Here is a 20,657-nt window from a genome sequence, read left to right as displayed (position 1 = left end):
ATCAACAAGACAAATAGTAACAAGTGTTGGAGAGGCTGTGGAGAAAAAGGAACCCTCATACACTGTTGGTGGGAATGCAGACTGGTGCAGCCGTTATGGAAGGCAGTGTGGATGTTCCTCAAAAAAATTACGAATAGAATTACCGTATGACCCCGCAATCCCTCTCCTGGGTATCTACCCAAAAAATCTGAAAACATCTACACATAAAGACACGTGTGCTCCAATGTTCATTGCAGCTTTGTTTACGGTGGCCAAGACGTGGAAAAAACCAAAATGTCCTTCGATAGATAAATGGATAAAGAAGTTGTGGTATATATACACAATGGAATACTATTCGGCAGTAAGAAAAGATGATATAGGAACATTTGTGACAACATGGATGGATCTTGAGATTATAATGCTAAGCGAAATAAATCAGACTGAAAAAGTAGAGAACCATATGATTTCACTGACATGTGGTATATGAACCAAAAACAACAAAAGAACAAGACAAACAAATGAGAAACAAAAACTCATAGACACAGACAATAGTTTAGTGATTACCAGAGGGTAAGGGGGGTGGGTGGTGGGAGATGAGGGTAAGGGGATCAAATATATGGTGATGGAAGGAGAACTGACTCTGGGTGGTGAACACACAATGGGATTTATAGATGATGTAATACAGAATTGTACCCCTGAAATCTATGTAACTTTACTAAAAATTGTCACTCCAATAAACTTTAATTAAAAAAAGACAAAAATGTAAAATTCAGACAAAATATGCACTTCAGCTATATCTCCTCAGGGTCTAGCACAGAGCCTGGCACTCATGGATAATTGTTTTATGAAAAATAAAAGATAACGGGATCCACTCTCTGAGAGCATTCGGTAATGATACTTTCACTCTTGTCTTCTGGATCCCAAACCTCAACCCTGTATTTGTTTCCTTTCATCCTCATTACAGAATTGATCAGCTGCATGGATTTATTGTCCTGTGGCATAAGTTGAATTTCTGAGGAGCAGAATAACAAGTGCAAAAAATTAGGCCATAGTAACTGCGATAATTAATTTTAGGTGTCAGTTTGGTCCCAGGGTGCCCAGATTAAACATTATTTCTGGATACATCTGTGAGGGTGTTTCTGGATGAGATTAGCATTTGAGTCACTAGACTCAGGAGACTGCCCTCCCGCGTGTGGGTTGACATCATTCAATCCACTGAGGGCCTGAAGCGAATAAAACGTAGAGGCAGGAAGAATTTGCCCCTGTGTTCTTCCTGTCTGCCTGTCTGGTCTGGGACACAGATTTTCTCCCGTGCTTGGACGGGGATTTACACCGCAGGTCCCCTGGTTCTCAGGCCTCTGACTTGATCTGGAATTACACCACATGTTTCCTTGAGTCTCCAGCTTGCAGATGGCTGGAGATCATGGGACTCAGCGTCCATAATCGTATGAGCCAATTCCTCATAATTAATCTCCATATATACATATGTAAAATATAGATATTAGTTATAGAGAGAAATTATATCTCTGTAATACATAGTCTAAAAATATATAGCTATATGTCTATAACACATAGAGATATATAGAGATATTAGCACATATATAGCTACAGAGAGAGAATATATATGTCCATGTAATATAGTATATATTCTAGATATAGGGAACATATATAGTTATATCTATATCAATATAGAATATATTGTATATATAGAATTTATAGATCTATAGAAAATAACTATGAAAATATATTTTAATTATATTAAATATAACTACTTAGTCTAATATATGGGATATATATATAGAGAGAGAGAGAGAGTGAGAGAGAGAGAGAGCGCCAAAAAAATGTATACACATTTTAAGAAAGAAAAAAACTATTAAATTTGTAATAGTCAATATATACCTATAACTTTTTTTTTTTTTCCCTCATAGGGGTAGATAATTACAGTGAGAAGGGTAAGTTTTGGGCAGAGAGGGGAGGTCTTTTGGGCGGTCGCATTCCGTGGATTACGCAGGAATGCAGAGACCTGATGCCTATGTCCAACTGCCTGCCTTGTTGTTCCCTTGAGAGACGTGATCCCCATAAAATGTCTATGGGAAGTTGAGGGACAGGAGGTCTGTTCTTCTGTATCTGCTTCCTGCTGGGCAGGAGCATAGAGCTGTCCCTACCTATGGGGGGATTCACGGAAGTCTCCCCCTGTCTGATCTCAGATGAGAGGAAGGGGTCTCGAGATCCATCTGGAAGACCGTGTTGGGTTCTTTGGTTGGGACTGGTAATCTTGCTGGGGTATCCTCTGCATCCCCAAGGCCCCTGAATGAGGAAAAATAGATTTTAATTAATGAATCCGTTATCTCTACAGAGCCTGTGGCCATTCAACCAGTCATTCAGGCGGCGTCAATCGTCCAGGAGCTGGGCCCAGCTTGGGTTGGAAAGAACATTAGGCGTCAATGATTACAATCAACAAGTACACTGGTCTGGGGGAATGTTAAAACCTATTTTGTCTCTGGGATGGAATTATCCAAGAGTTAGGTCCAGAATGGCTTGGGGGATGTTGGGAAGTCACAGGCTTTTAAGGAGTTATCTGAAGCAGGCATGACAGATATTTGGAGATTCAGACTAGAAGCAATCTTTAGTCTAGAATTCAGAAACTGATTAGAAGAGTAATCAAAGCCAGAGGCTAAAGAGCTAAGAAACTAGGGAAAAGGAGACTTAAAATTCCTGTATTTCACCAGCTATCTATTTGTGCTGGGGGCTGGAGGGCCAGCTGGTGCAGGACTGCTCCCTATAGCAGTCCTGGTGCTAAAGTCTGGGATAGCCTCCATCTCACCCCAAAGCGCTCTGATGCGCTAGAATGCAGCTTGCTTCTCCGAGTCTAGGTCTTCTGCAGTGACTCGGAAACTCAGCTCAGGAGGTGTTGGCAGACTCAGAGGGTCCCCTCGCCTGCACGACAGAATAGAAACCTTTCGTTTTCGAGGCCTGGAACTGTCACATGTGGGTGAGCAGTCTAGTCCCGGTTTGCTCCTGCCCCTTTATTCCATCTGTGTCCTTTTCATTCTGGCACTTCTGGGAAAGCACGGAAGCCAAAGAGGGAGAGGAAGGACCCTCTTGGCTCACTTGTTTTGAGCATTTCTGGAACAGCCGAGCATGGGATGTGGCTGGACCCCTTGTCCTCTGCGCTGGTGGGAAACCTCGGTGGAACTGTATTAGTTTGTGATGGCATTTCTTCTGGGGCAGGAGCTCAGCAGGGAGGTCTGTGATTTCTTGTTGCTCGTGTTTTCTGAGATCTCTGCACCGAGGATTCTCTGCATAGGCCCAGGCCTGGGCACGAAAAAAGAGTGGCCTCCCTCAGGGGCCTAAATGCAGACTGTGCACCACCAATGCCATCCGGGTTCCTTCCCTGATTGGCCTGCTTCTCTCTGAGTGCAGGGTCTTCCTCCTACTAGGCCGCCCCTTTGGTCCTCAACAAGTTCTGTTCAGTGCAGATGTTGTGGGCACACCCGGGTGTTGTGTGGGTGACTACCTGCTCTTCTGCCACACAGTAAGTGACTTTGCCCACTGGAGACACTGAGCTGCAGGCCATCTTTGAGTGCAGAGCAGACAGCACTGCTTTCCTACGATGGCCATGCCTGCAGATTGAGGTGAGGAACCCGAGAAAAAAGCGCAGCGTCTACAAGATCTTGGAATATCGCCTCCGAGATCTGTGAGAAAGCACAAAGGCAAACTCACCAGATACTTGCAGTTTGGCCTGTGAGAGGAGAGGACGGAGGGGCATGGACCGCTGGGTGACACTGGCATCCCAAACGAAGGTGGCCAGCAAGGCGAGTGCAGCAGTGCTGGCCCTCCGGTACCCGGGGTGGGGGTGGCAGGCAGATCCTGCCCAGGTAACTACCCATGGGGCGCTTGGGGAAGGTCTGTCCTTGGAGAGAGAGCAGGCTCCAAGCCAGCTCCTTCAGCTGTCAACACGGCTGAAGGCAAAGTGCCCACCATTGGGCCTGCTGCCTGCATGCACTTGCAACACGCTAGCGAACAATGGGCACGCTGCCAGGAGCATGCGCACCGAGAGTCACGGTCAAGGGGGCGTGCAGAGGATGTGCAAGGACCAGGGGCTAGCAGAGCTGTGGACCTGCCCAGGATGCTGAGGGGTAGAGGTGTTTGCTTGAGGGCCATGAGCATGAGCCTGCTGACAGGTAGCAGCTCCTTTTCCCTGGTGGCCACACAGCTGCAGAGAACTAACTGTACAACAGAGGGTCCCTCCCGGCAGAAAGTGAATACCCTGAGGAGCATGGTGCCTGGCCCAGCAGTCCCTGCATGAGGTGGCAGCTTTGGAATCAGCACCTGTGTGTCCTCCTGCCCTTTTCTCTGGAATCACCCCAGGGTAAATGTATCTTTTAAATAAAATGTTTTATTAAAAAAAAAAAAAATGGGGTATGTCCGGATGGCTCAGTTGGTTAAATCGCAAGCTCTTAACAACAGGGTTGCCGGTTCAATTCCCACATGGGCCAGTGAGCTGTGCCCTCCACAACTAGATTGAAGATAACAAAATGCTGCTGAGCTTCTGGAGGGGCAGCCATTTGGCTCAGTTGGTTAGAGTGGGAGCTCTCAAGAACAAGGTTGCCGGTTCAATTCCCACATGGGATGGTGGGCTGTGCCCCCTGCAACTAAAGATTGAAAATGGTGACTGGACTTGGAGCTGAGCTGCGCCTTTCACAACTACATTGAAGCACAATGACATAGATCCTGGAAAAACACCCTGTTCCCCAATATTCCCCAATAAAAATTTAAAAAATACACACACACACACACACACACACACCGATAACAAAAGATATGTACAAGTAATATAAGTAATGTGTATACACTTTTTTGGCACCCCTGGTGTGTGTGTGTATGTGTGTGTGTGCGTAGAGAGAGAGAGAGAGAGAGAGAGAGAGAGAGAGAGAGAATATATATATATCAGCATATCTATATCTGTCTATCTATCTGTATGCTATGGGTTCTGTTTCTCTGGGGAACCCTGACTAATGAAGTAATCAGACACACACTCATGTGCGTGCACACACACACAATGCAGGACACAAAAATAGGCACTTGACTCAGTCACTTCTTCCAACTCATGTAGAAAAAATATCAGTAATAGGCTGGAGTATGCATTTTTCCATTATCTGAAAATTGGGTATTAAAGATATGCACAGCATGAGGTAAAAACAGGAAATACATTTTGAGACAACAGACACAACCTTTGCCTTGGTTTATGATTGCTAATGTCCTTTGGTTTATATTACGTAGGTCAGTCAATCTCAGAGGATGGTACCCACCCCCTCAAGAGCAGCATCACCTGGAAACCTGTTAGAAAAGCAACTCCGACTTGCTCAACCAGAAACTGGGTGTGGGCCCAGCTATCTGGGTTTCACGTGAGTCATCCCTGTGAATCTAATGTGGGTTCAAGTTTGAGAACTTTTCATCTAGATCATCTCCCACAGGACTTGGTCTCTGTTACAAGTGCAGTCTGTTATTTAGTAAAGCCTCCCTTATTTTAAAACACGGGGGATACACTATTTGGGGAGGACGTGTTCATATGGAAATAGCAAATAAAAAGGTGAGGCAAAGTATACTTTACCTTCTAGGTTATTTTTACATTTTGCACTTCAGTATAGATATAGCTACTCCATCTTCTCTTAATTATCCCAGCTTTAAATAATGGCAAATGTTCCAAGCCTGACCAAGACGAGTCCCTGCCTAGGATTCTTTTAATGGAAACTGGAATAAGAAGCTATCTTTCCTCACTAATTTCCTGAGCTAAAGGGGTGTGAGTTAAGAGCTGCCCTCAGCCATGTTCCTTGTTAGGAGGTTTTATTTATAATGCTGATGCACCCAAATCTCTGTCTTCGGCATAGAACCCTTCAGTGAATATTAGACTCCAATGGCTATAGACCACTCATTATCTCTCTCTCTATGACTGACGGGCGTCTTGAACTTAACACATCCAAAACTGGATTCTTGGTTCCTCCCAACCACATTCTCAAAGCTTCCCCTCCCTCAATTGTTCCCACCCCAATAAATGGCACAGCTAACCACCCCTTCCATCACCCACCTGCTCAGGGAAAGATCATGTGAATTGCATAGTTCATGTCTTTCAAAGCAGCCACTTCCAATCCATTAACAAGTTCTTTTAACTCTCAAAATATATGCAGAATTGAACCATTTCTTGTCAACTTTACAGTTTTCACCCTACTACAAACCATCATAACTTCTTACTAGGACTGACGTGACTACCTCGGAGATAGATACTTTGCTTCCACTCGACCTCTTACAGCCTGTTCTCCACTAGAAAGATATTTTTACAGATTAAATCCGATTCTTCTAGTTTCTGCTTAAAATTTTTCCTTGACTTCCTGCTACAGCTAAAATAAAATCGCTGGCTTCTTACCATGGACAATTAGGCCTTAGACAATAGATCCTTGCCAATTCAACATCTACTTACTTTCCCCATAGACCTCTTTGTCCCACTCAAGTCAGCCTTGTCCCCGCCCTTTTCACACTCTCAGATCATTTTCATTTCAGGGTCTTTATATCTGCTGAGCCTTCTTTTGGAATTCCCTTGCTCCAAAATTCTGAATGACTGCTTCTATTTCACCCCCCCACCACTTCCGAGAAGCCTCCCCTGACCACCCAATTGAAAGTAAACCACTGTCTTCTCCAGCCCAGGCATTGAACATTACTTTATCATGCATTGATTCATTTTTTTTTTTTTTAGAATGTATAGTAATACATTTTGAAATTTGTGCATCAACTTGAAATTGATTACATATGAACTTATGTTTAACTTAAATTCTGTCTTTACCCTCAGTGAAAGAGTATGAAGGGTATGAACCTCTTTACAAGGTCTGACAATTGAGTTTGAGAACTTGTGGCAACGATATTGTTAACCTTTTTGATATCAGAGGAATTATTCACTATGAATTTGTACCAACTGGACAAATAGTTAACCAAGTTTACTATTTGGAAATGCTGAAAAGGCTGCATGAAAAAGTTAGACAACCTGAACTTTCTGCCAACAATTCATGGCTCTTGCATCACGACAATGCACCAGCTCACATGGCACTGTCTGTGAGGGAGTTTTCAGCCAGTAAACAAATAACTATATTGGAACACCCTCCCTATGCACCTGTTCTGGCCTCCAATGACTTCTTTCTTTACCTGAAGATAAAGGAAATATTGCAAGGAAGACGTTTTGATGACATTCAGGACATCAAGGGTTAAGCGACGGCAGTTCTAATGGCCATTTCAGAAAAACATTTCCAAAACTGCTTTGAAGGGTGGACTAGGTTCTCGCATTGGTGCATAGCTTTCCAAAGGGAGTACTTCAAAGGTGACCATAGTGATATTCACCAATGAGGTATGGAGCACTTTTTCTAGGATGAGTTCGCAAATGTAACTGTCTGACCTCGTATGCTCATGGGCAGAGCTGATCTGACTTGAGTACTATTCTAGGCCCAGAGCGTCACATAACATCTGTCACATATGTAGATACTCACTAAATTTTTATGGGATTAGTTAAAGACATAGATGTGGTACAAACCCAAATACAATAGGAAGAATCAAGTCTGTATGTCGATAGAGAGTAAGCGAGGAACTTGATGGTATTCAACCTCTAGGATCCATCCTACACAAGAATTTCTGTTCCTCCCCTTTCCATAGTTTGGCCATATAAACCAGTAAAAAAGCAAAAATACAAAAAAAGGCATGATTTCATTTGAATTGGGTTCCTACCTCTTACAACAGAAACAGGTAATACTTGCTTATCCATATGAACAATTTAGGGACAAAGATACCTAAATTTGTTCCTTCTTACATGGGGAAATTTCTTGAGGTCCTTCCACATCTTGGAAAGTGATTAACAGAAAGTATTGTTGATTAGAAATGATTTAGCCAAAACAGTACAGAATAAAAATAGAGCCCATATAGAACAACCTCTGGTTGAAAGTTTAAAAATCAGCTGGTCATTTCCTGCCAGTGCCAAGCAACTGGTATCACTGATTATTTTTTTCACTGAGCTGTCTAGACAACCCCAAACAGTATTTTATAAAAAAGCAAACATAGTTAAATCCAAACAAATCGCCTGTTAGATCATCACGTGTGACAGATTTAATTCTCCAACTAACTTACACCTTTGGGATTGACCTCCCTCATATTGTTGTTTTAAACAGACCTCCATGTAAAAGCATTGCTGGAATTAACTGGCTGAATCAAATTCCAGTGGACAAATGTGTATTAGTTATCATTTCTACACGTAGTATTAACTTGGGACAAAATGGGCATTAATCTAGAGACATGAAAGCATAACTTGTGTCACAAGGCAATCACTTCATTGGTCAGCAGACAACAAAGCCAACATTTCATTTTCACACCATTATCATATTTTTGAACGGCAGCAGTATGAAATCCAAAAAGAGCATAAAGCTAGCTGAATTGCTAGCTTTAATACAGGTGGGGTTCAAGGTGAGACCAGGCCAGTGAGCAAAGGCGAAATGCAGAACATCGTATTTATCATGACAAGGAGATAATATTTTATCCCAAGGCCACTGAGAAGCATCACTGCATCATGTAAACAGAAGAGTGTTTTTTATCAGATGGACAGCAGAGAAAGTAACTGGAAGTACAGAAATGCCCAGCCCTGAGTTTCTTCTAATTGGTGACGAATAGAAGATTAGCTACAGTCTGCTCAACCAGGCCAATAACTACAGGCTAATTTCAGATTCTTATGTAGCAATTGGTTATTGAGATTGCCAGAAGAATACGTCCCCAAGCAATTAGACTGAATAAACATTAACTTCAAGTGACCACAGCTAGTCAGGGTCTTGGTGGCTTTTTCAAAACTAATATATTTTGCTCTGTCATAAAAATATTGGATTTGTTGAACTAGCAGTAATCTTCAGCTAGTCTAAATGGAATTATAGGAACAAAGCAATATTGAAGTCATTTTATATTAGATCCTTTCATATTCTTATCTTGTACTGTAAAAAGCAAACAAACAAACAAAAAGTAAGTCATGGTCCATTATTAATTCTCCTCCAAACACATTGACCTAGCGATTCTGGGATACCAAAGTTTGCTGAAATCTCAGAGCCTCTGACCTCTTGCTGACCTTACTGTGTGAAATGTCCTTCCTCTACTTTTCTCATGGATGTTTTCTGCTCATCCCACAGATATTGGCTTAAATACCCCTGCTTTTGAAAGAACTTTCTTATCCTCCCTAACGAGATCTCCGTTATTGTCTGCTTTAGCTGCCTTATTCTTTTCTTTTTATACCTTGTCACAATTTAAAATTATTCTCTTTATTTGTCCACATACTTGTCCATGATCTTTTACTTTCTTCTAGGAGGAAAGCTCATCGAGGAGAGCAGAGACCATTTCTATTTCATTCATCGTTCTATCTCCAACACTTGTCTCATAATAGGCACAACAGAAATATGTGTCAAATGAATGAATGAACCTATTCCAATCAAAATGGGAAACTGAGATACGGGAATAAGTCCAGTAGAAAATAGGGTCTGCATTCCCTTAATAGGTGTCAATGCAAAACTGTCTTCTGTAGGAAGGACTTGCTCAAAGTGGTACCAACACAAAAAGAAGTCACTGTTGAGCCAGGAACGTGGGGGTAGCCCCTGAAAGCTCTGCTCTGCTTCACTGAGGGTTGCTCAGTGATGAGAAGACCAGGATTGCCCACTGTACAGTTTTCTTCTCGGGAGATAAATGAACTCTCTTTTCCTCTTGCCCTGGCAAAGCTTACTGTCTTTAAAATAATTGCTACCAGCCATTTTCAGTGAAGTAGCCATTTAAGTCAGTGCCTTATCTCTTCTAGGGTTGGAACTTGAAGCTTGATCAATAAAGTACAGTGGTTAAAAGTAAGCCCTACGTAGCCACCATATCTATGGAGTCAGTCTTGGCTGTGTTAACTTTGGGCAAGTTACATAAGTTCTCTAAATTTCAGTTTTCACAATTGTAAAAAGGAGGGAAACTTGCAGGATTGTTGTGAGGATTAAATGAGCAACTCAGTACTTAGACTATTACTTGGTTCAGAGTCAACGCTCTTCTCTTGATCTAAACCCTCTCCTGTCTGTTCTCATCTAGTCCCACGGCCCTAACTGTCAGCTCTGTGCTGATGAAGCCCAGATTTCCTTCCTGAACTCAGCTGGCATGCCCACCTTCTAGGGCACCAAACAGCCATCTCAGACTTCACACATTCAACACGGAGCCACCCTTTCTCCCATATGCTAGCAGCAACCCTTGAAGGCTTCTTCAACTCAATATGGTCATTTCACCGTTTTAATTGCTCAGGCCAAACACTCTGCATTCACCCTCGATGCCTCTCCATCTCCTTTTCTGTGTACACTCCAAACACGAATCTATTGATTCTTCCTCTGAAATGCATCCAGAACCTGACTACTCCTCTCCACCTCCACTGCTCTAACTATTGTATAAGCCTCCTTCAACTTTTCCTTGCATATTACTAAGACTCTTTTAATAGGTTTCCTGTTTTCACTTGTCCTCTCTAGCCAATTCTCCACAGAGACAGTAATATGATATTTCTAACATATGAGTTACATTGCATAACTTCTTTAGTTAAATCCACCAGTGACTTCTCAGATCACTCAGAGTAATCTCTCAGAGTAATCACTCAAAACCCCAACTTGTTACGGTGGTTTACAAACCCCACATAAATCTGGCCCCAGTCACTTCTCTGACTTCAAATCCTATTACCATCCCCCTCTCTTACTATACTTAGTCACACGGGCCTCCTTGCTGTTCTGAAAACACACCGTGCCTGCTGCTGAATTGGGTCTCGTGTGCTTGCTGTTCCTTCTGCCTGGAATGCTTTTAACAATGCCCTTCATGTTTTCCTTACAGTGGCACCCTAAATGCCACCTTATTTGAGAGGCCAACTCTCACCACTTTGTATAAATTAGCCCCCATTTCCACCTAATCCCACTTTAGTTCTCTTCATAGTACTTAATGCCACCTGGTGGGTTTTATACTTGCCTGTTTATTTTCTAATTTTCCCTTTCCAAGGTAGAAAATTCATGAGAGCAAGGATTTACAGTTTGTTCACTGTGATTTCCTCAGCACCTAGCAGAGTGTCTGACATGTGATAAAACCTAAATATTTGCTAAATAGGTATATAAAAAACTCTTATTACATTTTTGTTGCAATATCCTTTCTCTAGCAACTGAAAGCATACTAGGCCTCAGAAAGTAGTCAGAGGAAGTTATTTAGAGGATGTATAGGGTCTTCTGAGCACGTCTGAAATTACACACAAGAAAATATGTCCTGGGTATATTAAACCCCACACATTTGTCCCAGTACTCTTACCAGAACTCTCCAAGTTCAAATTCTTAAAACATAAAAAGCAGCAGAGAACTACACACACATACACACACACACACACACAAATGCATGTAAAACTGGTGAAATCTGAATAAAATGGGTGGATTACCTCAATGCCAACTTCCTGTTTTTGCTATTATGCTATAGCTATGCAGTAGGTTATCACTGGGGGAAACTGAGTGAAGGGAACACACGATCAATAGTTTAGTGGTCTGTTCTGAAGCAGGGTATCCCTTCCGTTAGAATTTCGGGAGGAAGGAAACAAAAATAAGAGCCAAAAGCTAGAAAGGTTTAGGTTTTAAAATAAATTGAGGAACTTGTATGTCATGAATTCCCCATTAGAGATTCACCCATTACTGTCAACAAAGACGCTGAGACGCTCTTCAGTAAAACTTTGTTACAGCTCTTGCCAAACTCACTTGACTACTGGAGATGAGGGTATCTTTGATATCTCCTCTGAGGAAATAGGGTAAGATTTTTATGACAAAGGAGGCGACATAATTTATGACGACCCATCAAGACTGTGATACCATAAGAGAGCCGGGAAAATAACATACTAGGAGTATTCTTCACTCTTTTTCGTATTTTAAAGAAATTCTGTTTTGAGAGTAGTTATAGGTTGACAACAAACTTTGTTAAACTTCAGAACCAGTGGATGGCTGCGATTTTGATTGTGGCTACACTGAATCCATAGATCCAGTTAGGAAGAACTGACATCTTGAAAATATTAAGGGTTCTTCTCCATGAATTTGCGAAGGTATGTTTTATGGCCCAGAACGCGGTCTCCTTTTATGTTGGTGCATGTCCCAGGAGAGGTTGGGCAATACGTGCATTCTGTTGTTGCTGGATGAAGTAGACCCTGTGGTGGTTTCTTTTCCCAAGTCTCTGTTCTGGGAAGTCATGGCTCCCTGGATTTGCCTGGCTTTCTCGCCCAAAATGGGGGCAGCGGTTTGCCCTGCGTCCTCCCCCCTCTTACGGATCCAAGAAGAGTTCTTGATTTTTTTTTCAGTCTGTTCAACTTGTTATTGTTGTGGGGATGGAGTGAAAATGTCTATGATCCTCACCTGCAGAACAAGAAACCTTTTCTCCACTCTTTTCAGGTGTTGGGATGCTGTCCTAACAGCTGATACCAAGTTATCTTGTCAGAAATAGTACAAGGATAGAAAAGGAAAAGTGTTTCGAATACAGCAGCTTGATTTTTAAAATAAAGGGTTTTTCTGCTTTTAATTTTAAGCGTATCCTGATCTTCATTTGCTCTCCAGAGTATCCCAGAAGGAGGTCCCCCATTCAAGGAAATAATAATATTAACCTAGCTAGATAAACAACTCCCAGAATAATATTTTAGGTAATAAATTATTACCTTGTGAGTTTAGTTAATGTATTTCCCCAGAACTTCATCATTGTTTTTTACAAATGTATTAGGTTGGTGCAAAAGTAATTGTGGTTTTTACAATTATTTTTAACCTTTTAAACCGCAATTACTTTTGCACCAACCTAATATAAAATCTAATCTCTGAATGGGCCAATGTTGAAGGAGCTCAGACTCTGGAGATATCATAAACCCGCCTTCCCTCACCCTGATCATCACTACCAGCACGTTTATGAAAGTTTCCAATATCAAATGGCTGTGCCTTTGGCACTTAGCCTCAGGTTTTAATGAAGAATGCCCAAATGAATATGTCATCCTGGTGATTATCTACATTTAAATATTTTAAATTGCATGTACCATTTGCCAGGAGCTACTATCCCAACAATTTAAATCCACCTTTATACCTCTGATACTTCTCAGAACATGTGGAAATGTGATACTTGGGTTTACAAAAACAACCTCTGAATGACTACCTATATATATGGTCTACGGTGACCAAACCTGCCTGGCATTTTGGCTTTGGGATCTTTTATTTATTTCCCCCATAGAACATGAGCTGATATATATTTATTGGAATGACTTATAGATTCCATTCCCAGAAAATTTCGAACCATTCCTGCTGTGAGCTGGAAAAGTTGTCCCTTATGTCCCATGGTTGCCACAGCCCAATACCTCCAGCAACAGTTGGACAATGATTCCGCGACTTGACTACTTTGATTGGTTCTGACGATTACATTTATCTCATTTGGTGGGATTCCATGAGCAGTAAGCATACTCTTCTTTTTGGTCTACCAGTCACAAGATTCTAAAATAAACAATTGTAAGCTGACAAACTATTAGTATAATATCATTTGGTCCATTTTCTAGGCACAACAATCAATTAAATAGTTCTTTACATTTGAAGTGGCTTTAAGGGCACATATACAGTAATATCATAAGAAAACTAACATTTTACATATTACAATACAATAATGAGTTTCTAGGGAATATTTAGAAATGAGTTAAATATTGAGTTCCTGGTGGAAAATAAGCCATTTTAATTGAAGACATTGTAGACGCCCTGAGCTTGTGTCAATGTTCCAATGTCATTGTATGAATCAGTAATTACATTTTTTTTAAAGTTCCAAAGTGTTTCCTTTAATAATATAAAAATCTGTTCTTTGCTCTCACATGGGTAAGTTGTAAAAAAGAAAAGAAAAATAAATTGGCCATACGAGCCCGAGAGAATTTACTCTTATGTCTGAAAGTCTTGGCCTTGACCTCAAGTTTCACTTCCAAATATAGTTTAGAAAATACATTGCATTCATGAAGTAGTATTAGAAAATGAGATTCAAAAAGCATAAATGGAGAGCTCTGTGTGAAAATTTATAGGCAATTAATCCTAGCAGATGTCACATTTCTCTCAGCTTTGGTCAGTTTCAAAATTATAAGCATTTCCAGCTGTCTTTGCAACCTGATGTTCTCAGCTCCACACTTGGCAGTGCTTGCTTTCTCCTGACACAATCTCCCATGGATCCCTTATCTATCACCTTTCATTTGGGATGCTCTGAAATCCCAGACATACAGTAAAAATTAAAACTCCTCATCATCCATAACTATTCACAGAACCTTCCTTCTACTTCCTGCCATAACCAATCCCTGACTTTCCACTGAGGATGCAGTGTAGGTGTCGTGTTTCCTGAGAACTTCTTAGGAGGAACTACTCACACCCTCACACACCTCATACCTTGAGGCCAGGGAGTGGAGTCCACCTTTCCACTGACCTTCACCTCTTGAATAAGCATCCCAGATCTTTATAAGCTCAAGTCACAATGACACCACCCTTGGCACCCACCCTTCCTACCATGTTTCACTGAAAATAAGACCTAGCCGGACAATTAGTTCTAATGCATCTTTTGGAGGGAAAATTAATATAAGACCTGGTATATTATATTATGTCATATTACATTATATTATAATCATATCATATATATAGTAAAATAAGACCGGGTCTTACATTAATTTTTGCTCTAAAAGACACATTAGAGCTGATTGTCCAGCTAGGTCTTATTTTTGGGGAAACACGGTAGGTGGCTACTACCGATTTCTTGGCCAGTCCTCAGGGACTGGCCTGAAATTGTATCCCCAGGGAAAGCCAGGCTGGACACACGCCGGTGGGAGGAGAGCAATAACCTTACTGACACTTTGGTTTTGTTTGCCCATTTGTCTCTAACTCTTGACTTTGTGGTTCTTGATGGCAGGTGCTTTGCCTAATTTGTCCTTATTTTCCCAGTGACCCAGGTTGTGGCACTTACTGTGGAAAGCATTTGATAAAGCGTTGTTGGAAGGATTAGTGAATGGCAGAATCACATCACTCTTAATCTGCGTTATCATAGCCAGCTTTTGGGGAGTCCTTTCTACATGGCAGGTATTGTCCTAAGCAATATATGTGCATTGGCTCCTTTAAATCTTCACAATAACCTTAAATCAAATACTACTGCAGATTAGGAAATTTAGAGCATTTAAGCAACTTAACTCACTCAGTTCATATACAGAACTGGAATTGGAACGGAGGCAGTTCTTCTCCAAAGCCACAATTGTAAATACTGCCTTGAAATATTTGTTGTGGTCAGGGTGATGCATGATGAATGGGTCTATACCTGGAAGAGTCCCAACTCTCCTTTGGCACAGAGGATGTGTGACTGAAACCTGGGCATCCACACCCTCCTGACAATATCAGCCTTGGAGAATGGAAGCTGGCATGGTGGTGGCCAGATACCCTGGCCCCACAGAAAGCAGCCAGTGTCTTCAGGATCAGGGAACAACTGTAGCCAGAGTAGCCATGAGGGTAATTTAAACTTTTGCTACTCGTCACAGCCTGAAAAAGGAGGAGGAGGAATGAGAGAAAGGAGACAGGAGGCTGAAAAAGCATAAAAACAATATGAACAAAACATCAAAAGCAAATAATATAAGTAACATTTACATGGGGGAGGATAAGCTGAGAAGAAATTTCAAATAGCTGAATAGTCAATGATCACAGAGGGAGAGACTGAAGAAGCAGAGATCCAAGTGAGAGGGCAAGCGTCTGAGCCAGGACAGAAGGAACAGGGGAAAGCAGGGCCTGGGCGAATGGGAACCACATGAGGGCAAATGTATGTAGATGACAGTGAGGAATTTAAGCGGGAAAACCTACACAAAAGTGTTTGGGTCCTGAACTCAGTGCACAAGCAAAAATCACTTGGGGTCAAGTTTATCTTTAAAGGTTCCTAAAAATTCTCCATAAACACATAGAAGATTGACTATATTCAACCCTATAGAAGTACATGTGTATCGACTATACAGAGTAGCATAAAATATAATGTGCACGGATGAAAGTATCATTTCATACCTTCATACCGTGAGACAGAGGGCTGAGTGCATGTGATTTAACATATTTTAAATGGTACTCTATTTATGGCATATCTTCTGAAAACTCCAAATACTTACATATATTATACTCCCATTTGAAAATACTGGTATCTACTGAAATATACATCTTGTGACAGGAGACAAACTCCACAATATTTGCTTAAAATATGCTTCACTCTTGACTCACTGGGTAGTAGGAGTTTTGCCACCTGTTATGGAGTGAATGTGGTGTTCAGGTCTCCAGCTTGGGGAAGGTGGTGTATCAGTGCAAAAGACAGCTAACACTCGTCGTGAACCCTGAATGCCAGAGAGTTTATATGCAGAATTATAAAGTTCTGAGGTTGGTAAGGTTTGACATTGATAACTGTTCAGCACTCGAAGTGTGTATGCAATTTCAAAAAACTACATACTACTAAAGTATTATTTGAATTTTTCTTTTTTTTTTTTTTTGCAAACCTCTTTCAATATCAGCTTGTTTACTGCAAATTCCTGGAAGCTACAAAGTGCCATCTGTTTCCTTATCAAATTTCACCCCACAATCACAGGCAAATATCGTTGCTTTTTTTATTTGGGAGGTTGCTTAGGAACAATGTGGTTACATTCACAGGTCGGTTGTGATTTGAGTGTCTCAAGATGGGCCTGGTACAAATATAAAAAAACACACACACACTTGTCTGAATTCTGAAAAACAGCCTGAAAATCAGCTTCCAATCCACATTCATGAGCAAACTCCCCATGGCAGCATCTCACACAGAGACACACACATTGAAAATGATGTCTTCTTTGGACTCTATCATCAAAGCTATGTGACCTGATGGGGCATTTTCATGTTAGTTGGAAAATGTAGCAGTGGGCTCCCTTTGCCAGTTATTGTTAATAAGCATTAGCAGTATACAGTGTGCTTCTGCAGCCTCAGAAGATTGAGCTGACTATAAAGAGTCCCCCCAAAATGGATTTCCTGAGCCAAAAATAGTCAGAGCATCACTCTGCCAACCCACCAAAGGAGAGTCGATATTCCATTTCTATTAGCTTCTGTGGAAATGGAGAGAGATGTGAACAAACAGTGCAGAGAGTGGCAGAACATATCCTACGAGAAAGGTGGCCTCTCTGGGAAAAAGCAAAAGCAGGAAAGAGAAAAACAAAACGAAACGAAAAAAACAAAAAATGGTGACTCCTATGATTGTGTTTATTCAGAGAAAAATAAGGTTGAAAAAAAGAAAAAGAAAAAGTCAACCCAATAGCTATTCTGTAGCATTATTTTGCCAAATTATTGGTCAGACCAATCTATTCCACTTAAAATGACCAAGAAAATCTCTCACAGCTCCCCAAATAGAAAATAGTTCATGCATAGTTTTAAAAGTGTTAGTGTGGACCTTTGATGACATAAATGCTATTCTAAATATCTGGCACAGAATTGAACTAGCAACAATGAGCATGACATTTATTTATTCTGAACAACCGACCACTTAGGCTGAGTGCTAAAATTCTGACTCAGATACATACATCCTGCTAACCAATTATGTCCTTTTGAAACATCATCTCTATACAGGCCATCATGCTTCCCCCATACCTTTGGTATCTGGCTTTCTACTTGAATTTACTGACTTTCCAAAGCTACTTTGAACACCTATTATATGCCAGAGACTACACAAGATGCTTCACGTAAGGTGAATCTCCCTAATGGCTCCATGGTACAGTTCCTTTTTTTTTTTTTCCCCCAGTTGCAGATGAGCAAACTGACACTCCAGAGTGTGAGGGTTTTCTTCACATTTGTTTGATGACAAAGTAGATGGTCTTCTCATCCCATTATAGAACAATCCATTTATCAAGGTGCTTAGTAAATAAATGCAGTCCCTGCGCCTTTTAAAGAGTGTAGCTCAGGAATTTCCAGTTGAGTAGTAGCAGCAGAGTGAGTCAATTAAAGTGGAAGACAGCTCGAGGTGAAAATACACACCCGAAGCTGCTACACCCTGGGAGGAGTGTGCATGGGGCAGGTTGCCGAGTGGGGTTGACACCAGATCAGAGACTGCTAGAGAATTAGACTCACAGGTGACCAGCAGAGAGAAACAGGCAAAGCAGGCCTCTGATACCGGCCGAAATAAACTTCATTGGCTCCCTATGACACTAGTCCCGACTCCACTCCCTCTGCCCATACCTTCTACAGGCTATCAAATGGGAAGGAGCAGAGGCATAGATGTTGGCTTTCACATACCAAGTCTGAATTTAGTACAGTTTGTATTTGCACCCAGAATTGTTTCATGTTTGTCTCAAAAGCTGCCTGTAAAAATACGGTGCCAGCATACATTGTTAGGGATTCTAGAAAGAATGAATGCAACTTTAATATTACAATGCTCTTTAAAATGCACTGGGGACAAAGCAGCTGATCTCAACTACACTGTTCTGATTTATTTTTATTTTTCTCTGTTTCTGATGGGCACCGGTGGCAGGGAAGAACTGGTTCTTCACTTGTAGGTATTGCAGTTTGATGTGCCAGCATTCGAGAGGCCTTTTGTTTTGAATGTTTTAATTGTCTGTTTGGCCAAGAAAGAAAACATGATTTGTTTTCCCAGAAGGATCTCAAACAAGATGCATGGTCAAAAGTATGTTGTAGCTTTCTTTATGCCGACCAAATCTCAGGGGTTGTTAGCAATGGAACAACCAGCTGTTTCTTCTCAATGCGTAAGTGTGTTAACCCCTCAACAGTCAGCAACCCCCAAAATGGTCCGATGCCTGGGCCTTTGCAACCCTGCTGTTATGGCCTGCAACGTCTGAAAGGATCTGAAAAGAGAGACCCTTACTAGAGAGAAGCTAATTAGCGTGTACTCATCCTTCATCAAACACATATTCTGTGTCCCTTGCGTGATACTAAAAGGTGACTCTTCCTACAGGACCCTGTTGGTTAGTGTAGGTGAAGTTCAATTTGATGACATATGGAGGATCCTACACCTTGGTCTTTCCTTCAATGTCTTTTTCTATTTCTCTGTCATTTTCCACAGAGTCTTATTTTCATCTTCCTACTGGCCTTCGTGTTTGAGCTCTCAAGAATCTCATAAACTTTGAGCCCTCCTATTCTTTAGAGTGGAGCATGTTCAAGATACACAAATTCTTCCATTGCTGGAAGTGACTGTCTCTCATTCTTTCATAATAAGGCATAATAAGGCACCTCTTTCCAGAAGGGAGAAAGGCAAAGGACTAAGGAGAACTAGGGACAGAGATTTCTGTCCTACCTCATTTGTCCTAACCCTTGGGGTTGTGTCACTATAAAGAGTATGATGTCTAGGCAGTGTGTGTGGGGGTGGATGGAGGCCCCCCGGTCAGTGGTCCCAACAAAGAGTCTGTGGAATCAGCAAGGAATCGATCTGTGTCCCCTGGTAGCTATGGGCTACATTGAATTGCATGACAGCTAAGTAAGTCCAGGGTCATATGTAGTCATTCTCTTGTGCATTCATTTATACATTCTTTCATATATTCATTCAACAAACATTTATCAAGTGTCTACAGTCTGCAAGACAATGAGCCAAGTGCAAGTGAAATAATAATAAACAAGAACAAGCAAGAAATAAAAAGCTAAACAATCTGAAAATTCAACACGTTTTCTTAGATCCATTAGAAAAGTGAGGTCATAAGGCAAAAGGCTGTCCTAAAGACTGGAGACACAGGTACAGAGGATCCCAAATCTCCAGAGCAGAAATAATGGGCAGAAACCTCTGTGGAACTAGTGCTAGGGTAGAAAAACTGAAACTGTAATTGGTACATTGCTGCAGGCTCAGTGAGGACAAGTCTGAGAGAGAAAGACCTCAGGAGGACTCAGTCCCACTTTTGTGACTTTTACCTCAGAGAAGACTATCAGGTCCTCAGAGTGATTGGAGAAAAGCCCCTTCCTGCTTCCAGGAAGCAGGAAATGGAACCATTTTCAAATACATCAGAGTATTCATCTTGTAAACAAGGCCTGCCCTCAGGAGAAACTATGTTACCAGAGCTTAATCTGGAGTATTATCAGAGTTTAAGCTACTTGGGGGAAGGGACATACGAAACTCCAGCCTCTGTCCTGCCTAAGAGGGGAAAAACCAGAAATACTAGAGAGGCTCACAGTCTAGGGTATCAGGCTCACCAAACGACAGATCTAATCATAGGATCATAAGAATGCTTTCCCTCACCCCCTCATACCACCATTACATTCCTCAAGTATTGACTATAGTTTCTTTTATCTAGTACATCATGCCCACCTTTCAACAACAAAATTGCAAGGCCAATAACATAATTTGAAGATACTGAACAAGTATCAGAAGCAGATTCAGATATGCCAGGGATGTTGAAATTATCAGGTGAGGAATTCAAAAAAACAAACCAAAAACCTGATTAATATGCTATGGGCTTTAATGAAAAAAGTAGACAATATGTAAGAACAGATAGATAATGTAAGTAGAGAAATAGAAATTCTAAGAAAGAACCAAAAGGAAATGCTAGCAATCAAAAACACTATATCAGAAATGAAGATTAGCTTTGGTGGGCTCATTAATGCACTGTGCATGGCTGAGGA

This window comes from Rhinolophus ferrumequinum, chromosome 24 (assembly GCF_004115265.2).
Source record: "Rhinolophus ferrumequinum isolate MPI-CBG mRhiFer1 chromosome 24, mRhiFer1_v1.p, whole genome shotgun sequence".
Lineage (NCBI taxonomy): Eukaryota > Metazoa > Chordata > Mammalia > Chiroptera > Rhinolophidae > Rhinolophus > Rhinolophus ferrumequinum.
Note: the sequence above shows the minus strand (reverse complement) of the source record.